At 36.4% G+C, this 19,580-nt stretch overlaps 1 protein-coding gene across 3 annotated transcripts in view; it reads right to left on the bottom strand.

The window, feature by feature from the left end:
- The window catches only part of SOX6 (SRY-box transcription factor 6), a 785,339-nt gene extending 765,767 nt beyond the window's left edge, over window positions 1–19,572 (bottom strand). The window contains exons 1-2 of one of the 3 annotated variants that reach the window (XM_074401148.1): window positions 19,555–19,572; window positions 17,372–17,502 (exon numbers count right to left, since the gene is read on the bottom strand). The gene's annotated coding sequence lies outside the window, so the exon portion shown is untranslated. Of the gene's footprint in view, window positions 1–17,371; window positions 18,176–19,234 lie in introns of those variants that run through there. The other 2 variants (XM_074401147.1, XM_074401149.1) reach the window with 2 other exon arrangements.
- Window positions 19,573–19,580: the final 8 nt, after the last annotated feature.

The raw sequence follows: 19,580 nt of genomic DNA on the forward strand, positions 1-19,580 counted from the left end.
GAACATTTGTATTCAGTTACTATATTAAAAACAGGATAGTCTCAATATACACTACCCTCTTTCTCTTACTTTTTGCAGCTTGTTTGTAAATAAGTTTAGTAGTAACACAATCGAGAAGTATTGATTCCTTCTAGAAATGCACCTACATTTGAGCTATTCCCAATTCACAAAAATTCAAGGATATAACGACTTATTCTCCTCTTTTCCTTCAAAATTTAAAATATGGCAACTCTTCATCTTTGTTCTCTTTTTTTAAGCCTTTCTTCTGGCTTACAAATGTAAAATAAGCTATGGCAACATTTTTATATCTGTTCTTTACCTGTTTTGTTTTTTTTTTTTCCAACCATTTGTTTTGGGGGAGGGAAAAGAAGGAGAGTTCTAAGAAAAGCTTTTTGTAACAGGTTCAAAAGTATAAAAGCCATTTCAAGCTCCAGACATTTGTAGCCTTTATTTCTTTAGTCCTTGAAAGGGCTTTTTAAATGTTAACAGCTAAGATAGGACTGCTTTCCTATACTGATGTTCCAGGCTTCATTTCCTTTGTAGTCTTGAGTTCTTCCCCAACCTCAACCCTCCATAACCTCCACGCAGGCTTCTTTTTCAAAACAAAACAACGATTTTTAAAAAAATATATTTCATTCATCATGATACACATACAAGCAGATACAAGCAGACTTGTAAGATCCCATATACAATGGATATCTCTAATAATTTAGAAAATTAAAATATTTTGCTTGAATTTCTTTCATATTTGGTGATTTAATGTCCCCATTTATGCTTTCATTTCTAAAATAATAAGATGTCACCTGCAAAGTTATTACAGCTAAAATAGCTAACAAGAAGCTTTTTTGGCCCCCTCTTCAGAAATGCTGAAATGAAATCTTCAAAAAATACCAGCCAAAACATGTTCATTTACGTATGTAAATTTTTTAAATCAATATGTATATATTATCCTAGTTCAGAAATAAATTACATGTATGCCAAGAAACAAGTCTGAAACACTGTAGTCCAAGATCTTAATAGTGATTATTATTTCTGAGTGGTAAAATTATAAATGTTTTTATTTTTAAATTTTATTCTTGCTTCTGAATATGCTTTATCTTCAGTGTACATGCATTGTTTGTGACAAGGGAAAATATTACTCTTTATGTTATATTACTCTTCAGGAGTTAAGAAATCAGCCTGGGCAACATGGTGAAACCTTTCCTCTTAAAATTAAAAAAAGAGAAACAGAAAGAGAGATATCCAAATATATAAACTGATATTTAACTACTTATATTATACAAGTACATAATTTTAAAATGTAATTTCCAAAATCATAAAATTATGAGTCATATAAATATAAAAACAACAGGAGTCAAAATGTTAAGCATCAAATATTTTACTTAAATGAGTAATTAATGAGAAAACCAGTAAGTTAAAACCAATTCATTACAGAACTTGACTTTTAGAAATTTGTATTCTCTACTGGACAAAATCTATTTGCATTGCCAAGAATAGAAATCATTTGCATTATGGGCCAAAATCATTCGCATCCTTTTCAGAATTATAAAAATTAACTTTTATCCTTACAGAGTTGTAAAATAGCCTCATCAATCAAAGATGATTAAAAGTATACACTCATTTAGAATAAGATAATTCCTGGAGAGTCCCTACACATTCAGCATTCCCCTGAAAGAAAACCCAGTTATCAGTTTTGCCTGCTTCCAAGTCTTTGACAATTTTCCTGATATAATCTACTAATTAGTAAACATGCTTTCTTATATATCACCTAGAAATGTTTAGTAAAGTTTTCTGTACCTTGATATAATCAAGGCATCTCAGAGAATATTTCAGGTTAGTATAAACTTAAACTTCCCACAAGCCAGGTACAGTGGCTCACACCTGTAATACCAACATTTTGGATCAAGGCCAGAGGATTGCTTGAGTCCAGGAGTTCAAGACTAGCCTGGGCAACATAGTGAGACCTTATCTCTACAAAAAATAAACAAAATCAGCCATGCATGGTGGTATGTGCCTGTAGCCCCAGCTACTCAGGAGGCTGAGGTGGGAAAATTGCTTGAGGTAGGCAGAGACTGCAGTGAACTTGAGACTGCACCACTACACCCCAGCCTGGGCAACAGAATAAGACCATCTCAAAAAAACAAACAAACAAACAAAAATCACTTTATACCAGTTTAAATCATGGAACATTAGTAAATTATAAAAAACATAAAGAAATACTAATATATGAAATAGGAAAAACTGTATAAAGAAAGTATGAGTAATTTGTATGTATGCAATATAAAAACATAAATTACAAACAAAATATCCATGAGGAAACAAGCTGTCAAACAAAACATGATCAACTTTTGAGTTTTCCTATTAGTAACTTTTCATAGTTGAGAAAATTTTAAGGGAGAAAATCTTAGAACTGAGAGAAGTCCAGTAACATCTTCCTGGTAAACCACAATGGGACTATACAGAGGAGACCTCCAACCCAAAGGAAACAGACTGTAGCACCAATTGGACAACTTTGGGTAAGTGGTGGGATACATTTTACCCAGGTAATGGATGGGATTGGGCTTGAGGCCCAATTTAGGACAATCTCTCCTAAGACAGAGAAAGTTAAAGGCCCCTCTTAATAGAAGGCAAGGACACTTGATTAAACTTAGGTTCAAGACCCAACTTAAGAAGCTTAGAGTCCTTCCTAAGATTTAGGGGGTTAAAGGCCCCACTCAGAAAAGTCTCCATTGGTTAATGGATTTGGCACTACGGGATGTTAACCACTATTCTCTTTGGATTAATCTGCCTTGTACTCTTTGCTGATGGCTATGGGTGACAGGATTAGCCATGTACAGGATCAAGAGACATGAGGAAATTTTTTCTCCCCCAAAGGGGAAACTTGAGAGCTAATGGATCTGCTAGGAAAGATCCCTTCACAACTGATAAGCAGCCGCCTGAATTTTGATTCAGTGTCACTGCAATGGGTGGGTCTTTCTCTATCCTCCCTGAGCTCTCTACATTTCCCATCCCACTGCAGAAAATGCTTATCTACCCTCTCCCCTCTCCCCTCTCCCCTGTCTCTCCTCTCTCCCCCTCCCCTCTCCCCTCTCTCCTCTCCCCTCTCCTCTTCTCTCTCTGTCTCTCTCTCTCTCTCTGTCTCTCTGTCTCTCTCTCTCTCTCTCTCTTTCTCTCTCTCTCTCTCTCTCCTGCCAGCCATGTGAAGACATACCTGCTTCCCCTTTACCTTTTGCCATGATCCTAAGTTTTCTGAGGCCTCTCCAGCCATGCCTCCTGCATAGTCTGCAGAACTGTGAGTAAATTAAACCTATTTTCTTCATAAATTACTCACTCTCAGGGAATTCTTTATAGCACTGTGATAATGAAATAATACAGAAAATTGCACAGACAAATGGAACAGAATAGAGACCAGAAATAAGGCTGCACATCTACAACCTTCAACAAAGCTGACAAAAACAAGCAACGGGGAAGACTCCCTATCCAATAAATGGTGCTGGGATAACTGGTTAGTCATATGCAGGAGATTAAAGCTGGACCGCTTCCTTATACCATACACAAAAATCAATTTAAGATGGATTAAAGACTTAAATGTAAAACCAAAAACTATAAAAACCCTGAAAGACAAACAGGCAATGCCATCCTGGACATAAGAATGGGCAGATTGCATGACAAAACCACCAAAAGCAATCATCACAAAAGCAAAAATTAATAAACTTAATAATTTCTACACAGCAAGAGAAACTATATCAATAGAATAAATGGACAACCTATAGAATGGGAGAAAATATCTGCAAACTATGCATCTGACAAAGCCCTAATATCCAGTATCTATAAGGAACTTAAACAAATTAAACAAATTTACAAAAGAGAAACAAACAACCCCATTCAAAAGTGGGCAATGGCCAGGTGCAGTGGCTCATGCCTGTAATCCCAGCACTTTGGGAGGCCAAGGTGGGTGGATCATTCGATGTGAGGAGTTTGAGACCAGCCTGGCTAACATGGTAGGACCTTATCTCTACAAAAATGCAAAAATTAGCCAGGTGTGGTAGTGTGTGCCTATAATCCCAGCTACTCTGTAGGCTGAGGCAGGAGAATCACTGGAACCCAGGAGGTGGAGGCTGCAGAGAGCCAAGATCACACTACTTCACTCCAGCCTGGGTGACAAAGTGAGACTCTATCTCAAAAAAAAAAAAAAAAAAAAAAAAAGTGAACAAAGAACATGAAAAGATACCTCTCAAAGGAAAACATACATGCAGCCAATAATATATGAAAAAGAGCTCAATGTTACTATCATTAGAGAAATGCACATCAAAACCACAATGAGATACTATCTCACACCAGTCAAAATGGCTATTATTAAAAGGTAAAAAAACAATGGATGCTGGCAAGATTGCATAGTAAAGGGAATACTTACACACTGTGGGTGCAAATGTAAATTAGTTCAACCATTGTGGAAAGCAGTATGGAGATTCCTCAAAGAGCTAAAAGGAGAACTACCATTCAACCCAGCAATCCCATTACTGGGTATATACTCAGAGGAATATAAATCTTTCTACCATAAGACACATGCACACAAATGTTCATTGCAGCACTATTCACAGTAGCAAAGACATGGAATCAACCTAAGTGTCCATCAATTACAGATTAAAGAAAATATAGTACATATACACCATGGAATACTATACAGTCAAAAAAAATCAGATTATGTCCTTTGGGAATGGATAGAGCTAGAGGCCATTATCCTTAGCAAACCAGCACAGGAACAGAAAACCAAATACCATATATTCTCACTTATGAGAGGCATCTAAATGATAAGAACTTATGAACACAAAGAAGGAAACAACAGACCCTGTGGGCTACTTGCATGGGAAGGTGGGAGGAGCAAGAGGAGCTGAGAAGATAACTATTGGATACCGGGTTTAATACCTGGGTGATGAAATAATATGTGCAACAAACTCCTGTGGCATGTGTTTACCTATGAATCAAACCTTCGCATGTACCACAAACCTAAAATGAAAGTTAAAAAGAAAAAATAACAGAGAAAAGTCCATCTATAGCCGAGCCCGGTGGCTCACACCTATAATCCCAGCACTTTGGGAGGCTAAGGCAGGCAGATCACTTGAGGCCAGGAGTTGAAGACCATCCTGGCCAACATGTTGAAACCCCGTCTCTACTAAAAATACAAAACTTAGCACAACATGATGGTAGGGGCCTGTGATCCCAGCTACTTGAACCTAGGAGGCAGAGGTTGCAGTGAGCCAAGATTGAGCCACTGCATTCCCGCCTGAGTGACAGAGACTCCAACTCAAAAACTAAAAAAGAAAGAAAAGTCCATCCACTCAATTAATTTTTCCCCTTTCCCCTCTCAACTAAGAAATGATTGTCAAAACAAGTAAAAAATAAAATAAAATAAAATAAAAAAAGAAATGATTGTCATTATTTGAATTTTAATTGGAACATCCAAATCCAAATCACAGAACCATAGTCTGATGAAGAAACTTGAGACCCAAAAAATTTCTGTGACTCTTTAAAGTCTCAAAATCATTTATTCAACAATACTAGTTAGTATACAAATTATAATTCACATTTGTACTATATTATATAAAACTGGGCCTTAAACATATAAGTAGTTTTAAAATTACTGAATACAACACCTAATTAGTTAATTGATAGACACAAGCACATTGAGGGAATACTTGGATTTTTAGACTATTGTCTTAAAGAGAATAAATCTCCTTTCTTGGAGGTAAGTATCCCAAATTTGCAGAAAATTTATTATTTGCAAGTTTTCACTCAATAAACATTTATACCATGTGTGAATTAACTCGGTATAACAGCATAACATAGTGGTTAAGAGCATAAACACTTAGAGCCAGACTAGGCCATCAGTTCTACTGCTCCAGCTCTGCCTCAGTTTCCTGATCTGTAAAATGGGATAATAATAGTATGTAACAAATGTAAAACTCATGTAAGAAACAAACTGGGAACATGTTTGTCAAGTTGGTGGTTCTTAAAATGTGGTCTTCATTCAGAATACTGTAGGCTTAAAAAAAAAAAAAAAAAAAAAAAAAAAGAGAGACAATAAAATGTGCTTCTCAGACCAGCAGCAGCAACATCTGATAATTTGTTAGAAATGTAAATGTTGGGCCTCATCACAGACCTACTAAATCAGAAACTCTGGGGTAGGGCTCAGCAATCTAAGCTTAAACAAAACATCTTTCAAGTGGTTCCAATGCCCATTAACATTTGGGAACCATTGGTGCAAATTAATAAGATTTTATCTCTTCCTCTCTAGACTTTAATGTATGTGTGTGTGTGTGTGTGTGTGTGTTCATTAGTATACTTGGTGTTTTGCACACCTCATCTTTTGTCTTAAAACTACTCAAACTTAGTTTCAACACTGAAGGTAACTTCACACCCACTAGGATGGTTATAATATAAAAGATGAAGACAAGGGTTGGCAATGATGTGGAGAAACTGAACTCTTCATACACTGCTGGTCGGAATGTAAAATGGTACAGCCACTTTGGAAAACAATCTAATGGTTTCTCAAAAAGTTAAATATAGAGTAACCATATGATCCAGCAATTCCACTCCTAGACATATACCCACAAGATTTGGAAACAAAGTCACACAAAATCTTCTACACAAATGTTTGCTACAGCATTATTCATAATAGCAAAAAAGTGGATACAATCCAAATGCCTATCAACTGGTGAATGGACAAACAAAATACAGTATATTTATACAATGGAATCTTATTCAACCATAAAAAGGAATGAAGTACTGATACATTCAGCAATATGGATGAACCTTAAAAACATGCCAAGTGGCTGGGTGCAGTGGCTCATGCCTCTAATCCCAACACTTTGGAAGGCCAAAGCTGGTGGATCCCTTGAACTCAGGGCTTAGAGACCAGCCTGGACAACATGGTGAAACCTATTCTCTACGGAAAAAAAAAAAAATACAAAAATTAGCTGGGTGTGATGGTGCGCACCTGTAGCTCCAGCTACTAAGGAAGCTGAGACAGAGGTCATAGTGAGCAGAGATCGTGCTACTGCACTCCATCCTGAATGACAGAGTGAGACCCTGTCTTAAAAGAAAAGAAAGAAAACATGCTAAGTGAAATGAACCAGTCACAAAAGACCACATATCGTATAATTCCATTTATATGAAATGGCTAGAAGAGGCAAATATAGAGAGACAGGAAGTTGATTAGTGGTTGCCTAGGGTTGCGGGAGGAGAGAAGAAAACAAGTAGGAGGGACGGCTAACAAGTGCAGTTTCTTTTTTTCTCTCTCTTTATTTTTCCTCATTTGAATTAAGAAATAAAAATTCAGTTAGTTAAGGATTTAAGTCAATTAAATTTCAATTAGTTGAAATGTTAGGAAAATTAAGTACTTTCACTTATAGATGTTATAGTATTACTAATAAATGAACTTTTTAAAAAGTTGGAATTTTTAGCACATCCTTCGAATCACTTCTTAGTCTGTACTAATTTCAGATTTTTGAAATATGAATGTTAAATATAACGTTAATTGTTTTAAATTTTTTAGTTAAGGACCACAAACAACACTTCTCTTTCTACTCGAACTGTCTTAAAACTCAGAGTTAAATTTAAACCTTAGCTGGAGAAAGGTCTATTTCAGCTTCTTCTAATATCTACCTCAGGTACAGAATTTATTTTGAGGGTGACGAAAATGTTATAACAACAATAGAGATGACTGGGCATGGTGGCTCACACCTATAATCCCAGTGCTTTGGTAGGCCAAGGCAGGAGGATCACTTGAGGTCAGGAGTTTGAAACAAACCTGGTCAATATGGTGAAACTCCATCTCTACTAAAAATACAAAAATTAGCTAAGCGTGGTGGTGCACACCTGTAATCCCAGCTACCCAGCTACTGAGGAGGCTGGGGCACAAAAATCTCTTGAACCCAGGAGGCTGAAGTTGCAATGAGTTGAGATCACACCACTGAATTCCAGCCTGAGCAACAGAGTGAGATGCTGTCTCAAAAATAAATAAATAAATAATATCTATAGTGATGGTCCCACAACTCTGTGACTACATTTAAGAACATTTAATTGTATACTTTAAATAGGTGAATTATATAGTATGTGAATTATATCTCAATAATATTATTATTTTAAAAGCCTGAAAACATAAGCCAAGATAGTATTATTGATGGAAAATACATGTGATATAACAATTTATGCAATAACAATAATCTATATTTAAAACTCTAATCCATGGATTACATTTAATGGATTAGATTTAATCCATGGATTAAAGATTTAAACATAAGACCTAACACCATAAAAACTCTAGAAGAAAACCTAGGTAATACCATAGGCATAGGCAAGAACTTCATGACTAAAACACCAAAAGCAATGGCAACAAACGCCAAAATTGACAGATGGGATCTAATTAAACTTAAGAGCTTCTGCACAGCAAAAGAAACTATCATCAGAGTGAACCGGCAACCAACAGAATGGGAAAAAATTTTTTCAATCTACCCATCTGACAAACAGCTAATAACCAGACTCTATAAAGAACTTAAATTTACAAGAAAAAACAACCCCATCAAGTGGGAAAAGGATATGAACAGATACTTCTCAAAAGAAGACATTTATGCAGCCAACAAACATGATAAAAAGCTCATCATCACTGGTCATTAGAGAAATGTAAATCAAAACCACATTGAGATATCATCTCATACCAGTTAGAATGGCAATCGTTAAAAAATCAGGAGACAGCAGATGCTGGAGAGGATGTGGAGTAATAGGAATATTTTTACACTGTTGGTGAAAGTGTAAATTAGTTCAACTACTGTGGAAGACAGTGTGGCAATTCCTCAAGGATCTAGAACTAGAAATACCATTTGACTCAGCAATCCCATTACTGGGTGTACACCCAAAGGATTATAAACATTCAATTATAAAAACACATGCACACATATGTTTACGGCAGCACTGTTTACAATAGTAAAGACTTGGAACCAACCCAAATGCCCATTAATGATAGACTGGATAAAGAAAATGTGGCACATATACACCATGGAATACTATGCAGTCATAAAAAAGGATGAGTTCATGTCCTTTGCAGGGACATGGATGAAGCTGGAAACCATCATTCTCAATGAATTGACACAAGAACAGAAAACCAAACTCCACGTGATCTCACTCATAAGTGGGTGTTGAACAATGAGAACACAAGGACACAGGAAGGAGAACATCACACACTAGGGCCTGTCACAGGGTAGGAGGGCTGGGGGAGGGATAACAGGGGGTGGGGAGATTGGGAAGGGGAAATACCTAATGTAGGTGACAGGGGGATGGAAGCAGCAAACCACTATGGCACGTGTATACCTATGTAAAAACCTGCATGTTCTGCACATGTACCCCAGAACTTAAAGTATTAAAAAAAATTAAAAATTAAAAATTAAAAAAATAAAACTCTAAATTATATTATCCTAGAAGTCAGGGAGGGAAGAACAGGGCAAAAGTAAAGGTTCTAGATTATTCACAAATAAAGGGACTGATGAAACACTCAGATATTGGTTTACTCTTGATTAGAACAAAAACTAAAATATAACCTTTGAAAACAAGTATTAAGACCAAAATGTAATATCCTCAAAATTACTAGAATAAAGAGACTAGAAAGAATTATACTTAGATATTAACTTTGGTAACCTCAGAACTATGGCACTGCTAAAGTGATTTTATTTCCTTTTGATATTTTTATTTTCCATGTCTTTTCCAATGAATAATTTTATTTTTGTGTGAGTCTGCTTACCTTTGTGATCCTGACTTTTTTAAGATCCAAGTTTACTTACTTATATATTCACTTATGGTTAAATTTGTTAATATATTCAGATAATTCAAAATTCAAAAGACAGAAAAAGCATAGTGAAAAATCTCCTTGCTACCAGTACACCTAGCCCCCATCTACCACCACTTCAAACATAGAGTCTACAAGTGATCAGTTTCTTGGATATTTTGGGGGAAATATGTTATGAATATATATTATTTTCCATTTTTAATACAGACACAATTTAATATATATACTTGATTTTATTTGCTATATTCACCTTGCTTTTTTAAATTCAACAATCTTTCTTGAAGACTATCCCATGTCAGTAACTACAGAGCTTCATCTTTCTTTTCAATGGCTACAAAGTATTCCACTGTGTGGATATAACATAATGTAATATAATTTATTTAGCCAGACTCATGTTGACATATTACTTTTCTTTTTTCTTTTTTTGAATCAGAGTCTCGCTGTGCCATTCAGGCTGGAGTACAATGGCATGATTTCGCCTCATTGCAGCCTTGACCTTCCAGGTTCAAGCAATTCTGGTGCCTCAGCCACCTGAGTAGCTGGGACTACAGGTGCACTCCATCACACTTGACTAATTTTTTTTTTTTTTTTTTTTTTTGTATTTTTAGTAGAGGCAGGCTTTCATCATCTTGGCCAGGCTGGTTTTGAATTCCTGACCTCAAGGAATCTGCCCACCTTGGCCTTTCAAAGTGCTGAGATTATAAGCATGAGACACCTTAAATGTAAACAGGCTAAATACCCCAATGAAAAGACACAGACTGGAAAATTGGATAAAGAGTCAAGATCCATCAATGTGGTGTATTCAGGAGAGCCATCTCATGTGCAAAGACCCACATAGGCTCAAAATAAAGGGATGAAGGAATATTTACCAAGCAAAGGGAAAGCAAAGAAACAAACAAACAAAAAAGCAGGGGTTGCAATCCTAGTCTCTGACAAAACAGACTTTAAACCAACAAAGATCCAAAAAGACAAAGAAGGGCATTACATAATGGTAAAGGAATCAATGCAACAAGAAGAGCTTACTATCCTAAATATATATGCACCCAATACAGGAGCACTCAGATTCATGAAGCAAGTTCTTAGAGACCTACAAAGAGATTTAGACTCACACACAATAATAGTGGGAGACTTTAACATACCACTGTCAATATTAGATCAACAAGATAGAAAATTAACAAGCATGTTCAGGACTTGTACTCAGCTCTAGACCAAATGTACCTAACAAAAATCTGCAGAACTCTCTACCCCAAATCAACAGAAGATACATTCTTCTCAGCACCACATTGCACTTATTCTACAATTGACCACATAATCATAAGTAAAGCACTCCCCAGCAAATTCAAAAGAATGTAATCATAACAAACAGCCTCTAAGATCACAGTGCAATCAAATTAGAACTCAGGATTAAGAAACTTGCTCAAAACTGCACAACTACATGGAAACCGAACAACCTTCCCCTTGAATGACTGCTGGATAAATAACAAAATTAAGGCAGAAAGAAATAAGTTCTTTGAAACCAATGAGAACAAAGACAACATATCAGAATCTATGGGACACATTTAAAGCAGTGTGTAGAGAAAAATTTATATCACTAAACGCCCACAGGAGAAAGCAGAAAAGATCTAAAGTCAACACCCTATTATCACAATTAAAAGAACTAGAGAAACAAGAGCAAACTAGCAAAAGACAAGAAATAACTAAGATCAGAGCAGAACTGAAGGAGAGAGAGACATGAAAAACCCTTCCAAAAAAAATCAATGAATCCAAGAGCTGATTTTTTTAAAAGATCAACAAAATAGACCACTAGCCAGACCAATAAAGAGAGAATAATCAAATAGACACAATAAAAAATGATAAAGGGGATATCACCACTTATCTCACAGAAATAAAAACTACCATCAGAGAATACTATAAACACCTCTACACAAATAAACTAGAAAATCTAGAAGAAATTGATAAATTCCTGAACACATACACCCTCCCAAGTCTAAAACAGGAAGGAGTCAAATTCCTGAATAGACCTATAACAAGTTCTGAAATTGAGGCACTAATTAATAGCCTGCCAACCCAAAAAAAAAAAAAAAAAAAAAAAAAAAAAACCCAGGACAAGAAGGATTCACAGCCAAATTCTACCAGAGGTACAAAAAGGAGCTGATACCATTCCTTCTGAAACTATTCCAAACAATAGAAAAAAAGGGACTCCTCCTTAACTAATTTTATGGGGCCAGCATCATCCTGATACCAAAACCTGGCAGAAACACATCCAAAAAAAGAAAATTTCAGGACAATATCTCTGATGAACATCAATGTGAAAACCCTCAGTAAAATACTAGCAAACTGAAACCAGCAGCACATCAAAAAGCTTATCCACCATGATCCAGTGTGCTTCATCCCTGGGATGCAAGGTCGGTTCAACATACACAAATTAATAAACACAATCTACCAGATAAACAGAACCAATGACAAAAAACCCCATGATTACCTCAATAGATGCAGAAAATGCCTTTCACAAAATTCAACACTGCTTCATGCTAAAAACTCTCAATAAACCAGGGGTGGATAAGATGTATCTCAAAATAATAAGCACTGTTAATAGGTGCAGTGACACACACCTGTTATCCCAGCACTTTGGAAGGCCAAGGCAGGCAAATCATGAGGTCAGGAGATAGAGACTATCCTGGTCAACATGGTGAAAACCCGTCTCTAATAAAAACACAAAAATTAGCTGAGCATGGTGATGCACTCCTGTAGTCCCACCTACTTGGGAGGCTGAGGCAGGAGAATTCTGTGAACCCAGAAGGTGGAGGTTGCAGTGAACTGAGATTGCACCACTGCATTCCAGCCTGGTGACACAGACAGACTCTGTTTCAAAAAATAATAATAATTATAGCTATTTATGACAAACCCACAGCCAATATCATAGTGAGTGGGCAAAAGCTGGAGGCATTCCCTTTGAAAACTGGCAGAAGACAAGGATGCCCTCTCTCATCACTCCTATTCAACACACTATTGGAAGTTCTGGCCAGGGCAATCAGGCAAGAGAAATAAATAAAGCATATTCAAATAGGAAGAAAGGAAGTCAAATTGTCTCTGTTTGTAGATGACATGACTGTGTATTTAGAAAACTCCACCATCTCAGCCCAAAATCTCCTTAAGCTGATAAGCAACTTCAGCAAAGTCTCAGGATACAAAATCAATGTGCAAAAATCACAAGCATTCCTATACATCAATAACAGACAGAGAGCCAAATCATGAGTAAATTCCCATTCACAATTGCTACAAAGAGAATAAAATACCTAGGAATGCAACTTACAAGAGATGTGAAGAACCTCTTCAAGAACTACAAACTACTGCTCAAGGAAATAAGAGAGAACACAAACAAATGAGAAAACATTCCATGTTCATGGATAGGAAGAATCAATATCATAAAAATGGCCATACTGTCCAAAGTAATTTATAGATTCAATGCTATCCCCATCAAGCTACCATTGACTTTCTTCACAGAATTGGAAAAAACTACTTTAAATTTCATATAGAACCAAAAAAGAACAGACATAGCCAAGACAATCCTAAGCAAAAAGAACAAAGCTGGAGGCATCATGCTACCTGACTTCAAACTATACTACAAGACTCCAGTAACAAAAACAGTATGGTACTGGTACCAAAACAGACATATAGACAAATGGAACAGAACAGAGGTCTCAGAAATAAAGCCACACATCTACAACCATCTGATCTTTGACAAAGCTGACAAAAACAAGCAATGGGAAAAGGATTCCCTATTTAATAAATGGTGTTGGGAAAACTGATTAGCCATACCCAGAAAACTGAAACTGGACCCTTCCTTACACTTTATACAAAAATTAACTCAAGATGGATTAAAGATTTAAATGTATGACCTAAAACCATAAAAAACTCTGGAAGGAAACCTAGGCAATATCATTCAGGACATAGGCATGAGTAAAGACTTCATGACTAAAACACCAAAAGCAACAGCAACAAAGCCAAAATTGACAGATGGGATCTAATTAAACTAAACAGTGTCTGCACAGCAAAAGAAACTATCATGAGAGTGAACAGGCAACCTACTGAGTGGGAGAAAAATTTTGCAATCTATCCCTCTGACAAAGGGCTAATATCCAGAATCTACAAAGAAACAAAATTTACAAGAAAAAAACAAACAAACCCATCAAAAAGTGGGCAAAGGATATATACAGACACTTCTCCAAAGAAGACATTTATGCAGCCAACAAACATGAAAAAAGTTCATCACTGGTCATTAGAGAAATGCAAATCAAAACCACATTGAGATATCATCTCATACCATTTAGAATGATGATCGTCAAAAAGTCAGAAAACATCAGATGCTGGAGAGGATGTGGAGAAACAGGAACCCTTTTACACTGTTGGTGGGAGTGTAAATTAGTTCAACCTTGTGGAAGACAGTGTGGCAATTCCTCAAGGATCTAGAACCAGAAATACCATTTGATCCAGCAATTCCATTACTGGGTATATATCTAAAGGATTATAAATCATTCTACTATAAAGACACACATGCACACATATGTTTATTCCAGCACTGTTCACAATAGCAGAGACTTGGAGCCAACCCAAATGTGCATCAAAGATAGACTGGATAAAGAAAATGTGCATATATATACCATGGAATACTATGCAGCCATAAAAAGGTTGAGTTCATGTCCTTTGCAGGGACATGGATGAAGCTAGAAATCATCATTCTCAGCAAACTGACACAAGAACAGAAAACCAAATACCACATGTTCTCACTCATAAGTGGTAGTGGAACAATGAGAACACATGGACACAGGGAGGGGAGTATCACATACCAGGGTCTGTTGGGAGGTGGGGGTCTAGGAGAAAGATAGCATTAGGAGAAATACCTAATGTAGATGACAGGTTGATGGGTATAGCAAACCACCGTGGCACGTGGATACCTGTGTAACAAACCTGCACATTCTGCACATGTATCCCAGAAAAAAAATAAGATACACACCAACAACAATTTTATTGAAGCAATTTTAAGCAATACATTCATTTCCCTTTTTATTCCTTTTTGTGTAAGTTTCTAGGAATGTGGTATGTGTAAAATCATCAATTTTATATTGCCACATTTTAAATCACAGTAGCACTCTGGCAAATCTGCCTGCCCAATGGACAGAATGGGAGTTATCCAATTATCAACCATCATCAACCACAAACATGTATTTATTTATACCTTGTCTTCAGGAATCTGTGTTAGGCCCTAGAGTTGCATTTACATTATGTCTTTAAAATCAGCTTCTAAATGGGCTTCATCTCATAGTCCACCACAGTGGAATAATGCATTTTTCACATTTTTTCTTTTGGCTTCAGTGACACTAACCTCTCCTTGTTCTAGTTCTATGTCTATCTACCTTCTAACCTCAGGTTCTTCTTCATTCTATCCTTAAATCTTCTTCTCCTCCTCCTCTTCCTCATCCTTTCTACTCTTCCTCCTCTTCTTCTCGTTCTTCCTCATTCTATCCTTAAATCATCTTCTTCGTCTCTTCTCTTCTTCCACTTCTTTTTTTTTTCTATATCTACCTTCTAACATCAGGCTCTTCTTCCTCATTCTATCCTTAAATCTTCTTCTCCTCCTCCTCCTCCTTATTCTCCTTCTCCTTCTGCCTCTTCCCCTTCTGGCTCTTCTTCCTCATTCTATACTTAAATCTTCTCCTTCTCCTTCTTCTTGTTCTTATTCTTTTCTTCTAGGTACTCACTAGGCAAGCTCAACTACTCTTCTTATTGATTCATCACCTCTAGATAGGTGATTTCCAAGTTTATGGCTCTCTCCTAATTTTGAAGCCCATATTTTTAACTGTTCCACTGGTGTCCTACTAATACTTTAACATGTCTAAAATCAAACACATAATGTTACTCTCTGATCTCACGCATTCACATATTAAAACAGCAAATGTCTATTGAGTGATAGTTTATACATGTCATAGTGCTAAGCTTAGAACCTACCCAAAAGCAGCTGAGAATCTAGAACACTCAAAAAGACTAGTATCTTTGTTCAATACCTTTATTATAGCACATATTTTTGTTGTGGCAGACTAATCAAGATAAGGAAAAGATAATAGAAAATAAGACTGGAATGGATTATTGAGATCAGAATACTGACCTTATTCTGATCTCAAGAACTGAATTCTTATTTTAATTACAAGCTTCATTCTATTAACTTAATTTCATATAAAATGGGAACTCAAGTTTTTGAGCAGGAGAATCTGTACATTCCATTTTCAGGGACTGAATCTGGCTAGAATGTATAAAATGAATTTAAATGAGGAAGTATTAGAAAATAGGTCACATAAATCTATGAAAGAGATTACTTAATCAGAACACATGCAGTGAGATTCAAACTCAAGGCTTTTCATAGCCTTGCTTTGATCAGCCTATAGGATTTTGTCCCAGAATACAATACTTTCAGGCTTATCAGGTTTCAGCACACTGGATACTAACCATTACTGAATATATGCCATATCCTGCCCCCACTCTTTTTCGAGGCCTAGCTCAAAAACTTCTGGGGAATAATTTTCCCATTTCCCTTAGCCAAAATGAACTATTCCCACAGCATTTCATTTGTAATTTACTGATACCATTTAATCATTCTCCTGCCAAGCTATAAACACCTTGCAGTAAAAGATTACGCATTATTTACTCTGGTTTTCCTCAAACTTGGCACACTTCCCAACATATATGAAGCATCTTATTTAACGATGGGTTATATTGGCACAGTGGAAAGTGCATTGGCTTTTGGAATGAGATAGACTTAAGGAATGAATCACTCACTAGCTACATTACTTTAAGCAAGTATTTAACTTTTCTTAAGGTTAATTACCTATAAAATTACCTACTTCTTGCAAATTATTGTAAAACTTTGAGGTCAATTTTTAAAATCACCTATAAAAAGCATCTAACAAAGTATATGGTACATGGTGGGTATTTAATAAATGGTAACTGTAATTATGACCCTAGGACTTTTTTTTAAGTCCCAAGTAAAATAGCAGATTTTTTTTTGTACACAGCATAATTATCAACACTTTTATTTCCTCTTCAGGTTTAACTATGCTCAATTATGACTACCCCTGGTTGAAAGAATGTACTCAACAAAGATCTATGACTGCCCACTACATGCTAAGTGTTGGGAAGATTAAAAACAAAATGCAAAGTTCTTAGTGATAGGGCCTCCTCTCCTTGTCTTTACTACCCAAGAAAGAAGAACACTGCTGAGTTTCTGAGCCTCATATATGATACCACTCTGATACTATATAATTTAATCCTTCCTGTATTAATTCAGAAACATCTATTAACTACCCTGTGACAGGCATTGTGCCAGAAACAAAAATGGAGATGCAACAGTCCCAATCCTAAAGAAGGTATTTCATTGCTTTACTCATGATAGTGTATCTTTGTTATTACAACACAAAAAGAGCATTACTGAGTTTCTGTGGCATAAATACATACTATTATACTATATAATTTCATCCTTACCTAGAGCCTTCTGTATATGACACTGAGTAAAATCTGATAAAACGTTCCAATCTTTAGTATTTTCTATGTTACTTTTTGGTTAGTGATCTTGTTTTACAGTAACTTGAAGAGCCATCCAGGTGCCAACAATTCTGGTGAAAAATAAAAGACATATTGCTAGCTCATTAAAGTTTTCTGGACTTTCACCAATTAGTAAAATTAAAATTATATAGTAACTACTATTCTTATTGATAGTCCCTTCTTATTTCAGAATTCTTTTAGCAGTCTAAAGTACCTATTCAGCCATCTTGTTTGTTTATTGGTAATATAGCTAAATCACCATTTGTCAAAACCAATAGAGGTGAACTGTAGTCGAAACTGCAAAACTCTGTAACTTAAATGTAATTTCCTTGGAATTAATAGAACCTAAGTAGAATCATGGAGTTAGTAGTGAAAATATTTTAATTCTAGCAAAAAGCAAGCAACCACTTCCTAAAATAATGCTTTTATTTTTTCTCCTGGGTTACTCTCCTCCTCCTTTATTTATGATTTATGCTTACCACAGAACTAATAGATTAAGATGCTTTTTGTTTGGTTATACTTTAAAAAGATGACCCTGACATCTTTTTTTCTATTATACTACTTATTATTATATTTCTCTGCTTCCAAAATAAAGGAGAATTTGGATCTATGACTGCATAAATTAAAAAGTTACCTTCCACTGGTCACAGTTCTATCAATGGTTTAGTGATCATTTGAAATCTAGGAAAGTAGTATTTGTACACAGGCAGTCAAACTAGAACAATTGCTGAGTTCAAAAGCTAATAGTTAAGCATTGTTTCACAGACTGCTTTCAGTTCCAAAATACTAGATATGTATTATCCATATTACTTAACTGATTTTTTTTTTTTTTTCTGTCGGAGTCTCGCTCTGTCACCCAGGCTGGAGTGCAGTGGCACAATCTCGGCCCCAGGAATTTTTCTAAGTGTCAAGTAAAACAGTAGATTTTTTTTTTATTATTAACACAGCATAATCATCAGATAACCTCAGCTCACTGCAACCTCCACTTCCTGGGTTCAAACGATTCTCCTGCCTCAGCCTCCTGAGTAGCTGGGATTATAGGCGATGGCCACCATGCTGGGCTAATTTTTGTATTTTTAGTAGAGACAGGGTTTCACCATGTTGGTTCGCCTGGCTTCAAACTCCTGACCTCATGATCCACCCACCTTGGCCTCCCAAAATGCTGGGATAACAAGCATGAGCCACCATGCCCGTCCTAACTAATTTTTGCTTAAAAAATAAATAAATAAATGACGTGTGGTTAAGGTAAGAAAGCTTCAGAATTAGCAAGGACAAGGATTCTGACAGAAAGGTTCAGATCTGGTTACAAATTCAGGCACCGTAATACAGGAAATAGTCTCCAGTATCTGAACAATAAACACCTTTAAATGTAGGGCTTTCTGAGTAGATGAGTGATCACTAGCGGCTGGGAATAGGACCAGAAATGAAGAGATTGCTAATGGGCACCAGGGCTCCTTTTGGAGTGATGAAACGTCTTGGAATCAGGTAAGAGGTGAAAGCTGCACAAGATTGTGAATGTACTAAATGCCACTGGATTGTACACTTTAAGATGGTTATTTTTACATGTGAATTTCACCTCAACAATTACTTTTAAAAAGAAGGGGGAAAAAAAACACAGAGGTTTTTGTGCCAGGGAGAGACTTTGCTTGGTGAAGGCCCCTACAGCACGGTGCCTAGACACCCACAGCGAGGTCAGCGAGGAGCACTCCCACCTGACACAAAGCCATATGAAAACGTACAGATTTCACTCAGCTGAAACCCCGTTTTCAATAATCGCCAATTAGCCAACATTTAACAACATACCGAATTCATTTCTGTGAGTATGGGAAAATAGCGAAATATACATCAGAACTTTTAGAAAGCAGCATCACCGGCCACCTAGAAATCCCCTGCGGGCAACAGAAAGCTAACACCAGGGTGGAAATGGTAGAAGCCATTTTTTGTTAAGGTTTTTGTCCTGGGTGGAGGGTATTCGTGAAGATTCAGTAAGCCTCAAGCATTACATTTAAACACAGATGCTTAGCTACGATGATGCATTTGCCAATAGGGCACCGTCGCACGGCGAAAGGAGAAAACCTCTCTAAGCCTCCTTCTGTGGCACGAAGCTCGCAGCCAACGCTCACCGCCATACCCCCATCCGCGGGAACGC

The sequence above is a fragment of the Saimiri boliviensis genome, chromosome 6 (assembly GCF_048565385.1).
Source record: "Saimiri boliviensis isolate mSaiBol1 chromosome 6, mSaiBol1.pri, whole genome shotgun sequence".
Classification (NCBI taxonomy): domain Eukaryota; kingdom Metazoa; phylum Chordata; class Mammalia; order Primates; family Cebidae; genus Saimiri; species Saimiri boliviensis.